The 18966-nt window shown below is 43.4% G+C and overlaps 1 pseudogene; it reads right to left on the minus strand.

Moving 5' to 3' along the window:
- Positions 1-13138: 13138 nt before the first annotated feature.
- Positions 13139-18966, minus strand: part of LOC146862916 (uncharacterized) — a 29671-nt pseudogene continuing 23843 nt past the window's right edge.

The following is an 18966-nucleotide window of genomic DNA, read 5'->3' on the forward strand; positions in this document are numbered from 1 at the left end:
AATTAGTATTCGTGGAGTTGTAAAAGGTAATCACTCCCTGCCAGTGGAAGTCATCGGAACACCATCCTAGAGTAGTTTTTGTGATTACAGTAAGAGTCATCCCATTTAAATATTTTCCCCTATAGGCATACTTCAGGATGGTTTGGGATGACATCCCCAGATAATTACAGGAATAGCTCAGCTGAAGTCATCAGATGGCTTCAGAATGACTCCAGGATGATCTTCCTTTTTGAGCAGGGTGTGTACCACAAACGAAGCAGTCACAGCTACCCCTGCACCATACCTTGGGCGTGGAATCCCGGTCACTGTCTCAGCTCGCGAAGGAGCCGACGATGCAGACTGCTGTACCGGGCCCCCTCCTCCAGGCTCCCACTAGTTTTCCCCACCGCCTTGGTGTCTGCTTTCCGGCAAGGTGCTCCAAAACCGACCCCAGTACGCAAACCGGGGATGAGGAGCAGCAGTGTTCCTCTGGCTCATGGGAAAACAGGTCCGGAGTGTCGGCGTCTCCGGGTTCCCAGTTCAGGTCCACATCTCCGCTCTGCTACACAAGAGCGCCGCAGGCCGCCGTCTCGCTCACTGCTCCGCTCCTGTGTATTTCGCCTCTCCCAGGTCCCCCTTCAGTCTCACAGGAGCTCGGCAACGCCGAGGCGATCAGACAGACATTGGCACGCCCCCAGGCCCCGGTGGACACCACTGTATGCAGGATAAGTGCAAACGGCTGGCGCGGAGCTCTCAGCTCACGCATCCACCATTGTTGGCTTCCGAGCCACGCCCCCTCAGAGCAAACATAATCTTGAGTCACATCACAGAGGCAGCGCACAAACTGCTTTTTCGATGCCACTCAAGATTAGTGCATCGGATCCAATATGATAGAAAGGGTATGTTTTGCATTTTCTGACATTTATATCGGTGCACGTAGCAGTATTTCGCTAAGTACACTTCAACATCCTAGACTGTAAAATTACTTATAGTAATCGAGCATGACTTTTTGACAAATATTTGGAACCTAAATCGAAGCGTTATTTCTAGGCTAAATTGATGTACTCTGATTAGTGGAAGTTTCTAATTTTTTTTAAATAACATTACTTCAGCATAGCCTGATTTCACAAAGCTTCATTGTTGCTTTGTGTTTGTGTGCCTGAGGAACGATCGTAGCAATCATTTGATCTCTGGTCAAATTCTCAAGCAAGTGTCTTTGCAAAGGTCAATGCACCATAATAGAAAACATTATTTTCTCTGATCAAGTGCAGTGGCATCCTCGGGAGAAAGTCACCATTCCTCTGAGAAATTCAGATTGATCCGCCTGCTTAGCAAGCTTCACTGAAAGAGAAACTGCTTCTTACAATGGTATAGGGAGCATCCTCCAGAGGTACAATTAAAGAATCGTTGTTCAATCAATTGGGTTGTAATTCTCTTTGGGACCCACCAAAAATCTTCTAGTGCTAAAGCAATACAAACTGAGCTTCATTCATAAGTCTGTGTTTTTTCCTGGAAGAGGCGCTCTGAAATACGCCTTGTTTGCATAGGTTCTCTTAGCGGAAATATAAAACAATCTGAAGCCTTCCTTAAATTGACAGTTTTTTGCTTCATGCACGGCAAAAATAAGTCGCTTGGGCAACATTTTAAAAACAATCATTTATGTATAAATCTATTTTGACCAGTGCCAATTCTGTTGCATTATTGGCATGTCATAGGGCTAGAATGCACAACATAAATTAAGTAAAATATGGGAATCAACTCACCCAGTCTGACGTTTTCACTGCCAAAGACTTAGTTAGCTCAAACTATTTTTGTTTGTTTTGGATTTAGTAATCTCCGTTATAGGAAAACTATCTTTTTGATGTATTTAACATGACTTTTTTCTATCCAGGATAATTAGAATTTTGATCTCTGGTCTTTGTGACTGCTTAACTGCTCCCATATTCAAAGGACGTTTCCATAAAAATAAAAATTTACTTCGAATTGAATTGGCATATTTAATTATTTGCTAAATCTAAAGTAATGCAGCTCCATATGAGGCAAGATGCGCACAAGCCAAATTTAAAATATGATCTTGCAGAATTGTTTAAATTAAACCTGGAACCAAAAGTGGAACACGTTTTTAAACACAGCCATGTTGCAGGGCAGGCCTGTACTTGGAAAGAAAACGAGAATTCAAAATGTGCAATTAAAAGCCAGATTTACAAATGCTTACTGTCTAATGCTAAATAATGAAATGTGTGTGTTAGACTTGACAGCCTTAGGATGGTCTTCCCCAAACATTTTGCCAGGTTGCCTCATCATTTTGATGATTTCTTTTTGTGGGCCTTAGGACTCTGAGCATTTTCCCACTGCCATCCAGTGCTAACGTGTATGAGCTTTTCCCCTGCAACATGGTTTGATTGACTATCCACAATATCCATATTTAATTTATCTAGAAGTCCCTTGCAAAGTCCACTACATGTGCCCAGGGCCTATACATTAAATACTACTAGTGTAGAATCGATTGTGCCACCCACACAAGTAGCACTTTAAACATGTCTCAGATATGCCAGTGCAGAGCCTATGAGAGCAGTTGTATTTCCATGTCGACTTGGAATTTGAAAGCCCTTGTCAAGCCTTAAACTCTCCTTTTATTACACACAGGTAACCTCTAACATAGGTCCTAGGTAGCACATTTGGTGTAAATAGAAAGTAGGGCATACTCTTTTCTGTTTTTCATGTCCTGGTAGTGAAAAACACCCAAATTCTTTTTCCACAACTGTGTGGCCTACCTCTCTCATAGGTTAACATTGGGAAATCTGTATTACACTTATATACTGTAAATCCTGATTGAGAAGGAGTTGCTCTGCCATGTTTCATATCATTGGAATGGTAATGATAAATCCTCTTTGCTAAATCTATTGTCACTTTTTTAGAAATTCCACTTTGAGAAAGATGGCATTTCTCTGCTCTTAGCTCTATGTGCCTGTAGCCTGCTTCCAATAAACATCTGGGAGGGTGACAGCTGGACCTTTTGCATTCCATGATGGCAGCCACACCCAAAGGAATGTTAGGTTAGGCATGACTGAGTGACCTTCCACATCATACTTGTTCATCTTGGGAAGGATGGGAGGGAGGAGCTGACACTTACACCTCAATAGGCAGTGTCCCCACAAAGCGCTGCATGCTCCCCTGTAGTGAGTCTTAAGCCAGAGCTGGGAGGGAGGACCTCTGTGTAATTGAAAGCCCCTCTTTGAAGTCACCTCCACTTCAAAGGCACAACTGGGTATATGTACTTTGACTCTGACTCCACCAAATCAGACGTTCCTGGACCTGTGAAGGAACTCTCTCAGAAGGAGGGTCTACCGTTCTGCTACAAGGACTTCCACACTGCTGGACTACTTCTCTGGAAGAACTGCTTTTCTGTTGCCCTGCTGCTTGCTACTCTTTGCCATAAGGAGGAACAACTTGACTCTTTCTCGAACCAAAAATGATCTTCAAGGACATGCTGGCATTCCTCTTCTTTTAAAGACTCAGGGATATCAAAGTCTTACCCCATGCTCTAGTGCCTGGTCCACTAGAAGTGGAAGAGATCTAGTGGAACCAACTTATCTTCTGCTGCATGAGCAGAATTGATGCTTCGCTGCTGTTGCTGGAACAGATCCGGCACATTGCACTTTGAACCACCACATCGCCATTGGAACTGATGCATCGGAACCACTACATTACCACTGCTGCAGTGAGAGATGATTGGTGCATCAAATTGACTGCATGTAGAAACCCAGCACCTCAACTTTGGATCCAATGCATCTCCTTCCAGTGTTTCATCTTCATAACCAACGCATCTTGTACCTGGTGCTTCGTCTTCAGATCCGAAACACCGCCATTGTGCATGGAGAAAATTGACACGTCACCTCAACCGTGGGATTGACACCAACACATTGCCCGGCTGCACTCTGCTTCTCCCTGTTGTGACCAGGATCAAGGTACTTTTATCCTATGATTAGTTGTCCACCTGGCAAGCTTCAAAGTAATCTATGAACAACTAACTTCCTCCCCTGCCGTTCCTTCCCCACCATAACTATCACTTAATTGATTCAATTACATTTCTTTACTTTGAATGGAAGGGCTTTCCAGACCATAAGCAACACTTAGCCCAATGGTATGGGGACATATGTATCCAGGAGTGAAAACATTTTCTTTTCTTTTTAGGGCCTTAGTACTGGCTGTGGATAGAGATGGGTGAGAAAGAGAGATAAATATAGCAACACATAGGTCTGTCACACAGCATAATACACTGTACTATGCATTTATGGTAAGGCACAGGTGTGGAATAATTACAGAGTCGTTATGTAGTTATAACTAAGAGGGCAAAGTCAAGAACATTAGGAAAGTTACCTTAAGGTTTATCCCCAATCAGACCTCAGTAAATTCTTACAAAGCATCTACACTGCCCCCTTAAAGGATCTAAATGTGGCATAAGAAGTGAATAGGACCTGATGCTTGCTAAGAGAATGCCAGCTGCATAGTAAAAGATAGTGGGGAGGTGTGTCCAGATTTTATCTGAATCGCTGGAACTGAAACATGTGCCAATGGCCTAAAGAGGGTAAGCGCTTATTGATACACATGGAAAACGAATTTCAGTTCCTGATTAAAAGTGTCTTCCCAGTGCAGAATTCTAGCCCCAGGACGTTCCTGCCCACCTGCTGCAGCACCTGAAGGCTCCTGCCTTGCTCCTCTCTTGTTCACCCCTTCTCTGTCTCTCTATACCTCTCACTCTTTCTCTCCCTCTCTCTTTCTCTCTCTCTCTCTCTCTCTCTCTCTCTCTCTCTCTCTGACAATGATTTGTGCACTCCGTTGTCTCCTCTGCTTTTTACCACCCGGCTCAGTGCCTCTTTTACCTGCTCCACTCTGTCCCAATCTTCATTTTGGCTCTTTACTCTGTTTCTCTACTCTTTCAACTTATTTCAGACTCTTTTATATTTATTTCTTTGCTATTTTTTGTTTAAACTTCTTTTATTGAGTTTCAAGACAAGGGAATCAGTGAACGAACCAACATGCTCTGTGTCCCACGGAATGCAATGCGGCCATAGAAACATTGCTTTGGCAAAGAAAATATAACAACAGTAAAAGGGAAACCCCCTCCTTCCCTCCCTCCCCTCCTCCCTCCCTGTATTGAAGACATCTCTAGAAGCGGGGAATGTCAGTAAATAGATAGATGCACTAGGAAGCAAGAGTGCTCTTGGCTGCTCGTGTAGGTGGGTCTGCGAGCCGTAGAAGTCTCAAGTATTTGGGACATGTAAGCTCTGTAAATTCTGACATTAGTAGGGTGAGGTAAGGTTCCCAAAGGTCATGAAATAAGGCCACAGGGTGTGTCAAGGAAAGAGAGATCTTTTCCATCCCCAATATAGTCCAGAGTCTATGAAGCCACCCCAGTTGGAGTTGGGTACCACAATGAGTAAGTATATTTTGGACTGCTGCCCCCAGGGCAAGTGCCATCTGTTTGCCCCTCTGTGATTTAAGGGGGAATGTGAGAGCTTTGGGGAGCCCCAGAAGGACGCAGATCAGAAAGCGGGGAATCTGGGTGTCAAAGTGGGTGTCAACTTCATCAAGGATCTCAGAAAGCCATGGTGCCTAGAGAAAGAAATCGAAAAGCTTTTTTGGTTCATTATGTTAAAAAAATAGGGCAAATTGTTCTTACATAGAAAAGTCCAATAGTTTATGTGTTCCAAGTGGTTGACAAAACATTACTGTTGCCCACAACCACAGACAATGTTCCTAGAGGTGCACCTCAAAGCAGGTTTGAAGAGAAAATTTTCTTCCATCCAATTCCCACAGCAGCCGCTGAGGGAGGCATTGTAATGTAACGTAACGTATAAAGCGCGATCCCCTGCCCTGTGGCATCTTGGCACCATCAAAACTGATTAGGCTGTGATAGTGATTTAGTTGGAGTAAGGTAAAAGCGCAGAAACAAAACTTCTACTCCTGAGTGAAAAGTCAGGTTTTTAAGACTTTTCTAAAGGAGAGTAAGGAGGGAGCAGTTTTTAATGTTAATGGGAGATTGTTCCAAGGTATGACAGTGGCCCTAAAAAAGCTCTTTCCACCCCAGGTGGCTTTTTTAAAAGGGGTGACAATCAGGTTCCTTGTGAGGCCCGATCAGAGTGTCCTTGCTGGAAAATACCATTTCAGTTTCTTTTTTAAATGGTCTGGCCCAAGTCCATGTAAAGATTTATAGGTCATTCAGAGAGCTTTGAAACTGCATCATTGTTTGACTGGCAACCAATGTAATTTCCTAATTGCTCCTCTTGCTGACTCATACTTTTGAAATGTATAAACGAGCTGCCATGTTTTGCAATACTTGAAGCCTCTTAACGAGTCCCAATGAAAGCGTGAGATACATAGTGTTGCAGTAATCAATCTTCTTAGAATGAGTGCCATTGTTACCATTTTGAGTAGTTCGGGGGCAGACGTTTTTCAATTTTGTTATTAACCTTAGAGAACGGAAGGCCGCTGAGGTTATTTTGTTTACTTGGCCACTAAACATTAGTTCCTTGTCTACCACGTATCCAAAGTTTCTAACTTTATTTGAAAGTTTGGGTAAAGAGTCCATCTCAGGAGGCCACCGTCTGGTGTCCAGAAGGAGGGATTTTTACTGAAAATGTTGACCTCCGTTTTATTAGCATTCAATTTGAGACAATTACAATCCATCCAGTTGCTCACCTCCCTCATACATGAGCTGAAATCCGCACCCAAACTGGTTTCCGCATTAGACAATATTACCACAATTTGTGAATCATCAGCGTATGAGACCAGGGAGAAGCCTGCCTTTTTGATAATGGAAGCTAGTGGAGTAACATAAAGATTGAATAAAGAGAACGACATTGCTGCTCTTGCCATTTGCACACGGCCCCTGGCCCCCACGACGCACCGCACTTTACAGTTAGTCCCTGGAGGGCCGAGAAAAACCGGGGAGAGGTCCCGCAGCGCGGGAGAACGACCTTGCTGCTCTTGCCATTTGCACACGGCCCCTGGCCCCCACGACACACCGCACTTTACAGTTAGTCCCTGGAGGGACGAGAAAAACCGGGGACAGGTCCCGCAGCGTGGGAGAACGACCCTGCTGCTCTTGTCATTTGCACACGGCCCCTGGCCCCCACGATGCACTGCACTTTACAGTTAGTCCCTGGAGGGACGAGAAAAACCGGGGAGAGGTCCCGCAGCACGGGAGAACAACCTTGCTGCTCTTGCCATTTGCACACGGCCCCTGGCCCCCACGACGCCCCGCACTTTACAGTTAGTCCCTGGAGGGACGAGAAAAAACGGGGAGAGGTCCCGCAGCGAGGGACACGCGCGGGGTGTGCCCAGGTGCGGCCCGGGCGAGGACCGGGCCAAGACGGGCCCTTCTTGGCCCGGCATAGGCCGACGTAGGCTGGGCTGGGCCATAGCTCTTGGTCGTATCGCGGATGAGCGCTGAGACTTATAAAGGTATTGCACCTTATAAAAGGGAGTGGGTAAGTTTTGAATCATCTGGCCTTTAGTCCACCTAAACTTGCAACAACCTGACTGATACGGATCCCTTTGGCTGTATAGTTTGAGATATGGGGAAGAGGAAAACCATATGCCCCAAAAACCCCCATAAGGAAGGCGGAGGGGGGGGAGCCAACAGACTCTCTTAAAATATCTGTCCGGAGCTTTGGTGGCCATAGAACAGCAGATATCACCTGTAGAGGAGGCCATAAACATCGAAAGATCTGGCAGTGGCGGGAGGTACGGGGGAGGAGTCCTCCATCCCTCCATTAGTTATTCCTGAAACCCTGGAACCTAGTGTAACCATCAATGGGTGCATCGCTAACTCTTCTGAGCACATTACTATACATGACTCAGAATTAGACAGTGGTTCCCAACCTCCAACTAAACAGATGCAGAACACCAACAATTATGAAACCAACTTAACTAATTCCCCCCACAAACAACAAGATGATAGAGCTGCCGCTAACTACAATCCTTCTAGTAATACGGGGATCAGAAATTTTAAAAAGACAAAATCAGTAACAGATTTGCGTAATCGTAGGAACAACACCAATAAAGGTCCACCGCATAACACTTCAAAGGACTTGGTGGCCTTAAATAACAAATTTGACACTTTGGATTCCTATTTGAGAGAAACATTATCAGACCCTGCCAAAAGAGTGGGCACTATGGAAGCTATACTTTTAAGTCATCCCGAGGTTTGCCAGTCGACTATTCTGAGACCTAAAGTATCTCTTGGCATGGTGCCTGTTTTGGGGGGACAAAAAAACAATACTTTGGTAAACGCAACTTGCACACCTAGCACTAGTGTTATTCCAAGAAGACAATTCCAGCCAATTACTAATACTGAGGCTGGCAGCGAGGTTGGTATTAACCCAACGGTCCCCTCCACAGATTCTTCAGAGAGGTCTATAATTCAAGCGCTAAATCTAATAAACACTGGCACCCTCTTCTGCTCTGATGTCGCCCCTAGGCCAGACCAGCAACAGAAATATCATCCGGGAACATACAACCGTCCTGTGTCAAATGTCTCAGTACCCAATTACAACATCTGTGTAGAATCTAAGACAGTCTTGGACCTCCCTCCGGCGGTGGCTCCATATACCGTGATCCTGACTAATGTCCCGCAATTATGTGCTGGGACCACAGAACATTGGGACACATTAAGGAACAAATCAGTGTTTTGGCTGGGTTCTAAAATCGGCTCCTCAGATAATTTGTTTTGTAATTTTAAAATGGTTAGAAGAGTTACCTGGCTAGGGAAGGGAAATAAGTCTATGCCAGGGGACTGTGTTATTCTAACTTTCAAATCAATAGATCTGGTCCATTACATGTTGTCAAGGGCGGGCTCGCTCCCTACTTCTTTGCACGATATTAATGTGGTTCCGTTGGGCTTTTTTTACCAGCCTTTGAATTTTGCACATTCATATAGACAGGAAAGGGAATATCCTATAAGGCATACATCCTATAACATTCCAGTCCAGAATCGCTATGAACTTTTTTCTCACCTGGACCAGGTGGATTGACGCCCTAAGAAAAGAGAGAGGTTGAATCTGCAGAAATTGGTAATTACCACAGACATGAGCCCATTTGCACAGGGACAAAATGCTTTAGGTTCCATTAATGACATGGCGAATACATATATAATCACAGAGTTAGCTATTCAGAAGAATGTCAATGAAGTACCCCCTTCAGCCCTAATTAAATTAGCCATGGATGCAGTTGATAACGACCCTAGTATTGTGGTTAACCCTGTTCCTAGTTCGGAAAATGGTTTAATATTATCCCCTATTATGGGTCATGTTATTACAGCAGAACCAAGTAAAAGCATGGCAAAGGAGAAACCTGCAGATTATATCTGCAACATATTATTTTGGAACATTGCAGGCTTGAAGCCTAAGATTGCGAATCCTCAGTGGATAGAATTTAGGTATGACATACTATGTTTTCTGGAAACATGGTCCGAAGACACGATTCACCTAAATGGGTTTAAGACTTTTTATTCTCCCGCAGTCGCATCTACGCGTGGAAGAGCAATGGGAGGTCTCTCCATCCATATAGCCTAATATACAAACCTGTCAAATATAGCAACACTGGTTACTGATTGCCACTTTTTAATTATAGGGGCCGACCTGGATAGATCTACTAGCATATTCATTGTGAATTTTTATAATAAAGCTTTGCGTAAAAATCAGGCTGAGGGTAATATCCTTACACGTCAATAAGTTCCAGGAGGCCTCGCGTAAAGATCTCCTTATAATTTGGAGCGGAGACTTTAATATTAGTCTCTGTCAGCATAGGGATACCAGAGTTTGCGGCCTTGGTTATAATGATGAGTCTAGCCTCCCCCATTTTAACCATTCTGGTACAGGCGAGACCCTAAACGATATTATGCTCACTGGCGACTTGGGATTTGCAAACACTTTATGTACCTTCCCTGCCCCTTTCAGCCCAACTTTTAACGGTCGTGGGCTTTCTTCTACCATTGATTTTATTTTAATCTCAGCAAGACATGCCTCTAGACTTACTAATTTTCAAACCCATGACATCGCCATCACTTATCATTTCCCACAAAGTATTGGATTCAAGTTAAGTCATAAATTAGTCACAGCCAAGGATTCTTCCACTCATCGTGTAAATGACATCACCCTGACGAGACAAAATGGCTATTCACTGAGCTGGAAAAAAATCGATCCAGACTCACTTATGAATATGATTTTATGTAACTGTAGTGAATCCATTAATAAATGCACTGGGGATGGTCACATAGCTTCTGAGATAGTGGAGGGGTTTCTTGACCTATCTAAATCTATAGGAAACTATTCATATGTAAACTCCAATGGGAAACCTACTGTAAAGAATGGATGGTTTGACCACAGCTGTAGTAAAGCACATTCTAATCTTAAACGTGCCCTTCACAGTAGGCCTCCTAATAATGATAGGATAAAAGAAGCAAGAAGGGCATACCGAAATACCCTGAAAGCAAGAAAAAATAGTCTTAGGGAGGAGGCATGGAACAATATTAGAACCGCATCCGAACTGAAAGATTCTTCAGCTTTCTGGAAAGCGGTTAATGCCCCGTTTTTAGCAGATAGAGGGAGAGCAAGTATAGAGATAGCTGTTACTGGAAAGGAATGGGTGGATCATTATTCTAAATTATATTCTACTCCTTTCCCTGAATCAAGTATTAGCGACTTGGAGGGTGAGAGGGTAGAATTTCAGACTGCTAATCTCCATTCACAGCTTAAACTGGAACTGAAAGAGATTGAGGCGGCAATCAGTTTTAGCAAGAGCGGCAAAGCCCCAGGGCCAGACGGCATCCCCGTGGATCTTTTTAAATATAACATAGCCTTCTGGGGACCTATTTTAACCCATGTCATCAATGCGTGGATATCGTCGGGCCTTATTGCTACTTGGAGAGAATCGATCTTGGTCTCAATTTTTAAAAAGGGGGACAGACATAAACCTGCATGTTACCGTCCTATCTCGCTCTTGGACTCCACGGTTAAAATAATCGGGTGAGTAATCTTATCCAGAATACAGCTGTGGGCAGATGAGCATTCCATTATTAGCAATATTCAATATGGCTTTCGGCAGGGCCTGGGTACAATAGACCAGTGCCTAAATTTGGAATTAATTATTAACAAATATAGTAAGGCCAAAAGGGGTGCTCTTTATTTAGCTTTCGTGGACTTGTCCGCGGCTTTTGATTCTTTCATTCACAACAAATTATGGTTGATTTTAGAGAAGTTAGGATTAGAATTACCTTAGATCTCTCTAATGCGTGAATTTTATATTGAGGCGACTGCCAGGGTGCGCTTTGGTACCGAGGGAGAGTGCTCTGATCGTTTTTACTGTGGGGAAAGGAGTGAGGCAGGGTTGCGTCCTGGCACACCTCCTTTTTATTTTATATATTAACAACTTAAATTTGACTTGCAAAAGGAGTGCAAGGACCTGCCGGGGGTAGGGAATAGCCCTCTCCCCGTGTCAATGTATGCGGACGACGCGGTGCTCATGGCTCGCACCCCGAACAGTCTCCAGAAGGTTTTAAATAGTTTTGTAAATTTTATGTCTGATTTGGGACTCACAGTTAATTCGGCAAAAACCTTTATTTTAAAATGTGGTCAGGGGAGTAGCAGGAGCCGGTCTTTTTTTCTTGATGAGAACTGTTTAACCTGTACAAATACTTTTTCGTATTTGGGGGTCCTTTTTGACCGTACTGGTCTATAGACAAAGGCTGTAAACTCTCGAAGATTGTTGTTCCATAAGGCCTTAATAGCTTTGAGTAATTTTAGTAAAAAATTAGGCAGACATCCCCTAGTTGAATTACTCCACATCTATAAAGCCAAGTGCGTATCAATTGCGACCTATGGAGCAGGTATTTGGGGCTACGTAGACGTAACCTCAATGCAAAAGTCTGAAAACAGATTTCTTAGAAATTTGCTCGCTCTCCCAGTAAGTACTTCTACTTTTAATTGTCATTCTGAGTTGGGATTATCACATATAGAAGATGTTATTGGTATTCAACCACTTCTCCTCTGGCATTACATTTGGACCACAGAACAGACTAGTTTAAATCGCGAATCGATCAGTGATTGCTGTGCGTTGGATGGGGCTTTTCACATAGGTTGGCTTATGCATATTAAAGATTTCTCACGGAAATTGGGCCATCCAGAGTATTTTGACAAACCTAGCACTTTGCTTAAAGTAAATAGGAAAATATTAAAACTAAGCTGCCTGCACCACCTAGAAAATATCAGATTAAATAGGGAAATTCATAAAATCTCGGTCCGGGCACATCAAAATACGCTCACTACTTTTAATATACAGCTCTATTTAACATATGTACTTTCTGATTTTGATAGATTTTTACTGACACGGTTTAGGATGTCCATTGTGCATAGGTTATTTAGCTTTCCTACAACTAATGACTGGTCCAGACAACTGGTTAATTGCCCCTGTGACGGTATGTCTGTACAATCTACTATGCATGTTTTGTTTTTCTGCAAATTGTATAATTTTAAGAGGAAACGATGGATAGTTCCAGTGCTTAGAACATTAGGGATGAAACAGTGCCGTCCAGCCTTTTTAATCATCATTTTTAAAGGCTATTTTTAAATGTAGGAAGACTATTACTATATAAGTAACTGTATTGTAAAAATCTACTCAGATCTTTGGGGGCTAGTCTTCCTTATCTTTTTAGATTTTTATGCGTTTTATTTTTGATTGTAATGAACTGAATTTGTGCTTTTATGATTATTCTTTAATCGTATAAAGATTTGTTGATTGATTGAATAAAGTTGGGCTCAGTGCTGAGCCCTGGGGAAATCCACAGGGCAAGGAAAAAGATTTGGAGGTTAACTGTGCCGTCTTCACATTATTTTGTCTATTTGTCAGTAAAGATAGCAAAAGCTGTACCTTCTATCCCAAGCCTAAGCATACGGTCAGCCATGATCTCATTGTAGCCCTGAAGCTTTTTGCAGAGCCTCTGTTTACATCAAGAGCAGCTGAAGCATCCCAGGGTGGCTCTAAGAATGCATATATCATCAATGAAATACACTGAGACAACATTACACAAGGGCCTTTAATGGGTCCATCAGTACTTCAATGTCCGGTGGCGGGACCAATTGTGATCCGAGCAATATATTCAGGTTGCATTAGTGGCTTCAAAGAAGACAGCGGAAGACAGGCTGTATGCAGTCAAGTCAGACAGGCAGTGCTGTCTCCATTTCAGGTTGAACTGGGACATCCTTGCAGAGCAAAAATATTAAAATAAGGATTACCACCACAAATAGCAGGGCAAGTGAGAGCCCTACAAAAACCACTTCCAACACGGACTGTATGAAGGATGGTATAACTCTGAACATCATTTGAAAGGTGCTAACCAAACCAGAACCGATGCATTTAAAAAAGTGCACTATTCCATTGTATCAGACATGTTAAAGACACGATGGACCGGCTCCCCAAAATGCAGCAGGAAGTTAGTATTGAGTAGTGTCTGTATCACAGACAAGGATCTTGCAACCTGGACATCAAACGTCTCGCTGGCTGAAGATGAGACCACATCCTTTTAAAAAAGCATGCACATCAAACTGTATGTCCGAAACATTCTGCTATACAATTCCATTCCACAGCAACCTTGATCATTCAGCATCAAATAGCTCCCATTCGAGAGAAGCCTGAAGACTGGATGAATCACAGCACCAGGAGAACGCTACAGTTAACAGGACAAGTTTGCAACTGAGGCGTTGCATGCCCCATGAAGAGAAATGTTCTTGCAAACTAGGAACCAGCTTAAAGCATCCTCACAGTCTGAACCACTAAAGAAAACTTCAGTGGCCCCATTCCTGCATCAAAATCTGAATGATAACTCCCACTACTCATGCACATAACCTTCCCCTAGCGCTTCGTATTTTCCCCTGGCAATTCGTACCTGTTGGTATTGGAGATAATCTTAAAATGAGAAAGTCATGACTGAAAGGGTGTTGTAACCATGGATTATGCAGTCGGCGGATGGTGTCAAAGCCATGGTGAAAGGTAATTGGTCTAATTTTTCATTGTGCAACATTGCATATTTTGCATCTCTGTGTGCCATTACTATCTGTCTATCAGTTAGATCATATTCAGAAAACAGACTAAAACTGTTGTTGTAACACCGTGGGAAGTTGCAAGAACTAAATGTTTATAACGTCCAGCTCAGTAATACAATGGATCATAATTGTGAGTGTCCCTGTTGTAAAATAGACAAGTCTTGCTGTATTATGTAAATTACAGAAGACACTATGTTGCCGTGAATAATTCCTGGATGACAATGTGGTCATACAGTTGTCAACTACAGCCAAAGCCTTTTCCAAAGTAACCCTGTCAATCTTGCGCAATCTCTCAGCAGCTTCCTGTTGAGAGATCTTCCACAGATCATTGTATATCCTGTACAAAAAGTGCTTTTAAAGTGGGTTCTGGGGATCTCATAAAAAATCCCTGAGATCAATGTCAACAGAAAGAAGGGACAAGTGTTGCTTCAGCTGGGAATATGTAGAGGTTTTTAACAAATATAGGCACAACTTCCCAACATTATATGATGTCACCACCCCAGGGTGCTCTGTTTGTTCACATTGCTGATCAGGCTTTATGATCCTAAACCCTTCGATGTTACCCAGGAATCTAGATTGACACCCGTACATGCACACAGGCCAAACCAACCATCCATTCCAATTGGGATCTGAATAATTGAAATAACTATTATGTATCATGGCATCTGGGTTGTCCTTACTGCAGTGTGTAAAGTACTGCCAATTTTCAAAGCATGAAAATGCGGGAATATGTGGTGTGTTCAAATCCTTCATTTTGGCTGGACCAAGACAAAATGTTTGCTGCACTGTTTTATTCAGGAAAATCATTTGATGTGGCATGAGGCATGTTCTAAACAAAGCCACAATTCCCTGGACCAGTCAATCTTTAGTCCCCGAGACAGATGTTGTGTGTATGATGCCTTTCCAAAAGCCAAAACCCTGTGTAGACAGCTGAGAAATAAAGGAAGCAGAGTACATCAGCTTGGTGTTTGTTAGCATATTTTTCTGTGTAGGTGCAAGCCTGCAATATTTAAAAAACTGGGTCCGATGTATAGAAACCGGAAACATAAGCAAACATTTGTGTAAATGTCTTTGAACAACCTTTCTGTTTTTGGGCAGTGTTCTCATTGTGTGTAATTAAAAACCGTGTGCAGGACACTTGCCCTGTCTAAAAAATGGTGACCATAATGTTGATAACAGAACATGTCTCGATAATTAGATGTACCATCATGCAATTCATCATTAGAAAATGCAGCTGATTGCTCTAGATCTGCAAGCATATTTTGCACAGTTTCAATGTCCTAATCGTCAGAGAAAGTACTAGAGGTGATGATATAATTTGAGGATATTTTAAACAAATAAGAAATTTGGAAAAGTTCAGTAGGACCATACACATCATACAATACGAAAGGGGGTGGGAGCACACGGCTTCACCTCCCACCACAGTTCACCCCTTAGCATTATGGTAAATGCAATTCATGGTAAATGCTTATTTGAGTTTTCGCTGAAGTGAATCACTAAATTTGGTGCAAGTTAGTGCTGTCAATCTCTATACATATGTGTTTCTGGATATTATCCTTCATCAATAGAGATAAAAAACGAAATTTCATCTTGGGCTGCTGAGCACGCTTCCACAATTCTTTCAGGTCTCATTACCTCTCACAGGCACACAGGTGCATCTCCAGAAGCTCGTCAGCTCAATGGCTCAAGGGAGCCTTTTCAAAAAGAAGGGGGATGGGAGCATACTGCTTCACCTCCCAGCATAATGCTAAGGGGGGAACTGTGCTAGGTGGTGAAGCAGCATGCTCCCATCCCCTTTTGTTGGAAAAGGCTCCCTTGAGCCATTGAGCAGATGAGCTTTTGGACATGCACCTGTGCACCTGTGAGGGGTACTGAGACCTGAAAGGATTGTGGCATCTTTCTCAGCAACCCCAGATACATTTATTTTTTTTAATCTCTATTGGTGAAGGATAATATCCAGAAACACATGTGTCTCGAGAGTGACAGCACTAACCTGCACCAACTTTGGTGAAACACTTCAGCAAAAACTCAAGTAAGCATTTAAAATTAACTGCGTTTACCATATTGCTAAGGGGTGAACTGTGCTGGGAGGTGAAGTAGTGTGCTCCCATCCCCCTTCTGTTTGAAAAGGCTCCCTTGAAACTTTGAGCTGATGAGCTTTTGGAGATGCACCTGTGCGCCTCTGAGAGGTACTGAGACCTGAAAGAATTGTGGCAGCTTGCTCAGCAACCCCTGATAAATTTTTTTTTTATCTCTACTCATAAAGGATAATATCCAGAAACACATGTCCAGAGATTGACAGCACTAACCTACACCAACTTTGGTGAAACACTTCAGCAACAACTCAAGTAAGCATTTAACATTAACTGCATTTACCATACTGCTAAGGGGTGAACTGAGCTGGGAGGTGAAGCAGTGTGCTCCCATCTCCCTTCACTTCACACAATACCCTATCCCACACTGTTCCTTCAGCAACTGGAACTGCTGTAATGTTCACCAGGAAAGGTCCCTCAGTTCACGGTGTGATGATGAATAGGCCTGGGCGAAGCACTACGCTACGCTCGCGTAGTTTGCGAAGTTCGCGCTACTTCGCACTACGCGAACTGCACGTAGCACAGTGCGAACACGCGTAGCGTAGTGTTGCGTAGTGCTGCGGTCATTTTTTGCTTGCTCGCGGTCCTCAACGTCAAGTTGGCGACCGCGAGCAAGCAAAATGACATCCTGGCGAGACTTTTTCCTTGTTCGCGATCGCGAGCATGGAAAATAAACCTCCCGGCGAGATTCACAACGCGAGAAGGTCAGGTTTCTCATTGCGAGGGGTCGCGTATGCTCGCGACCGCTCGCGATGAGAAACTACCAGTTCGCGTTGAGAAAGCTACAGCTCGAGGAAAAATCTACTCGAGCAGCAGAAAACTACAGCTCGCACTGTGCAAGATGCCATTTTCAATGATTGCACAGTGCCGGTTGCTTGTCCGCACTGTGCAATCATTGAAAACAACATCTTGCACAGTGCGAACATGTTACTTCGCAGTTCGCGAAGTGCTACGCGTAGCTCGCGTAGTGCGAACTTCACTTTGCGTAGCTTCGCGAAGTGCTACTTCGCGAACTACGCCCACCCTTAATGATGAATGTGGTTTAAGAACCAAGTTCACAAGATGTACTGCAGAACGTTCAGGGAGATAATGACTATTCAGAAGTAGGAAAAAGACAGTCACCAAACCAATACAGATGATCCGGAAGAGTAATCCAATTGTAATCCAGAGATGCATCCGAGGAACAACAAAGTATGTCTTTTTCAGACAAAGATAGAGAGCATACCTTCTTAGCTTGAAAGGTAGAGGTGGTGTTTGCAGTTCTGGTTCACTTGAATCGGATGAGAAGTCAGCAAAATGCACAAAGCAGCAAGATGCCATCCAGTCTATTCTTAGCACTTCAGCAGGTCTTGTAGAACTGGGGAATGACTCGATCTGTGGCGCTTTCACATAGATGTCGTCAATTTTCAGAATGGAAATTTCTGTACTAGTTGATTGTACAGTTGTAGTTGTTTCAACAGGGAGAAGTATTACTTCACTGTTGTTTACTGCTTCTCTTTTGAGGGTGGAATCTTCTGTTGATATTAAAGCTTCCATCTGAACTTCATGTACTGTAGTGAGAGGAGTGCAGTGGCTACTTAGGAACCCACACGGCCTTATGTTGAGAATCGGCAACATAGTATGGTTTGACCAGATCAAAAGTGACAAATCTCTTGTCTCTGCAGCTGGTAAGGAGTGGAAGAAGTACAATTCTGGTACATTCAACAGCCAGGACATGAACTGGCCTTAATTCTTTCCTGTCTACTATTTTTTTCACTCACAAGGTCCCCAATCTTCGGGACCCAGGCTGGTCTTGCCGGTACAACCTTCACTTCCCCAGTGGCAGGGTGTTTTACTTGGATGCCTTGTAAAGCCCGGAATTCATTGAGTTCCTGTAAAAAAGCCAAATGTTCATTGATGTCGAATGGTGTTTCAGCCACCACTGTGCTGACACTGCTGAGGTCTGGTACCAACACTGTCATCCCAAACAGGAGTTCATAAGGAGTACAACCCCCTAGGGATTTTCTTTGCATTCTATTAGGTGCCCTCTGGACCCCACATAGGTGATTGACACACCTGCCACCAAAGCCTAATACCCTTGCTGTTAAGGACTGCTTTATGTCACGGTTTTTCCTCTCAGCCACCACATTTCCCTTGGGATTGTAGGGGGAGGAGTACTGCAAGGCCACGCCCAACCATGGCTTCTTTGTAAGCCCGAGAACTGGATGCCAGGATCTGGTCAAAATATAGTGGGTCAATTGCGTATGTCCTGAGTAAGACTTACAAATCCTTTATAACAATTCAAGAATTTAGTCAAGTGCAGTTGCCAAACCTGAAGGAAACTAGAGCATGATTTCACTACCACCAAGAAATACATGTAAGCCCCATCTGATTGTAAGAGGCTGCAATGATCCAAATATACACATGCCAAGGGCTTGTCTAAAATCAATAGAGTTGTCTGTGCTGAAATTGCCACAGTGGAGACCTTCATCTGCTGGCAGATTCCGCATTCAAAGACAAAGTCCTTGCTCTTCTTTGATAAACCTGGCCACCAATGGCTGTGCTTCAGTAATTAAACTGTAGCAGTAATCCCTCTGTGAACAGATCCCAGACCCTCATGTGCAGCTAGTACCAGTCCTCATCTGATATCAATGTTTGGTATTACTTCATTCCCCAATCCTGGAATCTGAGAATTCAGAGTGTTTTGTGCATCTAACTTGTAGGAGTACGTGAGTGAAAAGCCTTTTGGCAGAGCTGTTTTGTTGAGTGTGGCATTAACTGCTACCATAGTTGTTCCAACTATCCTCATACTT

Source organism: Triturus cristatus, chromosome 2_2 (genome assembly GCF_964204655.1).
Source record: "Triturus cristatus chromosome 2_2, aTriCri1.1, whole genome shotgun sequence".
Lineage (NCBI taxonomy): Eukaryota > Metazoa > Chordata > Amphibia > Caudata > Salamandridae > Triturus > Triturus cristatus.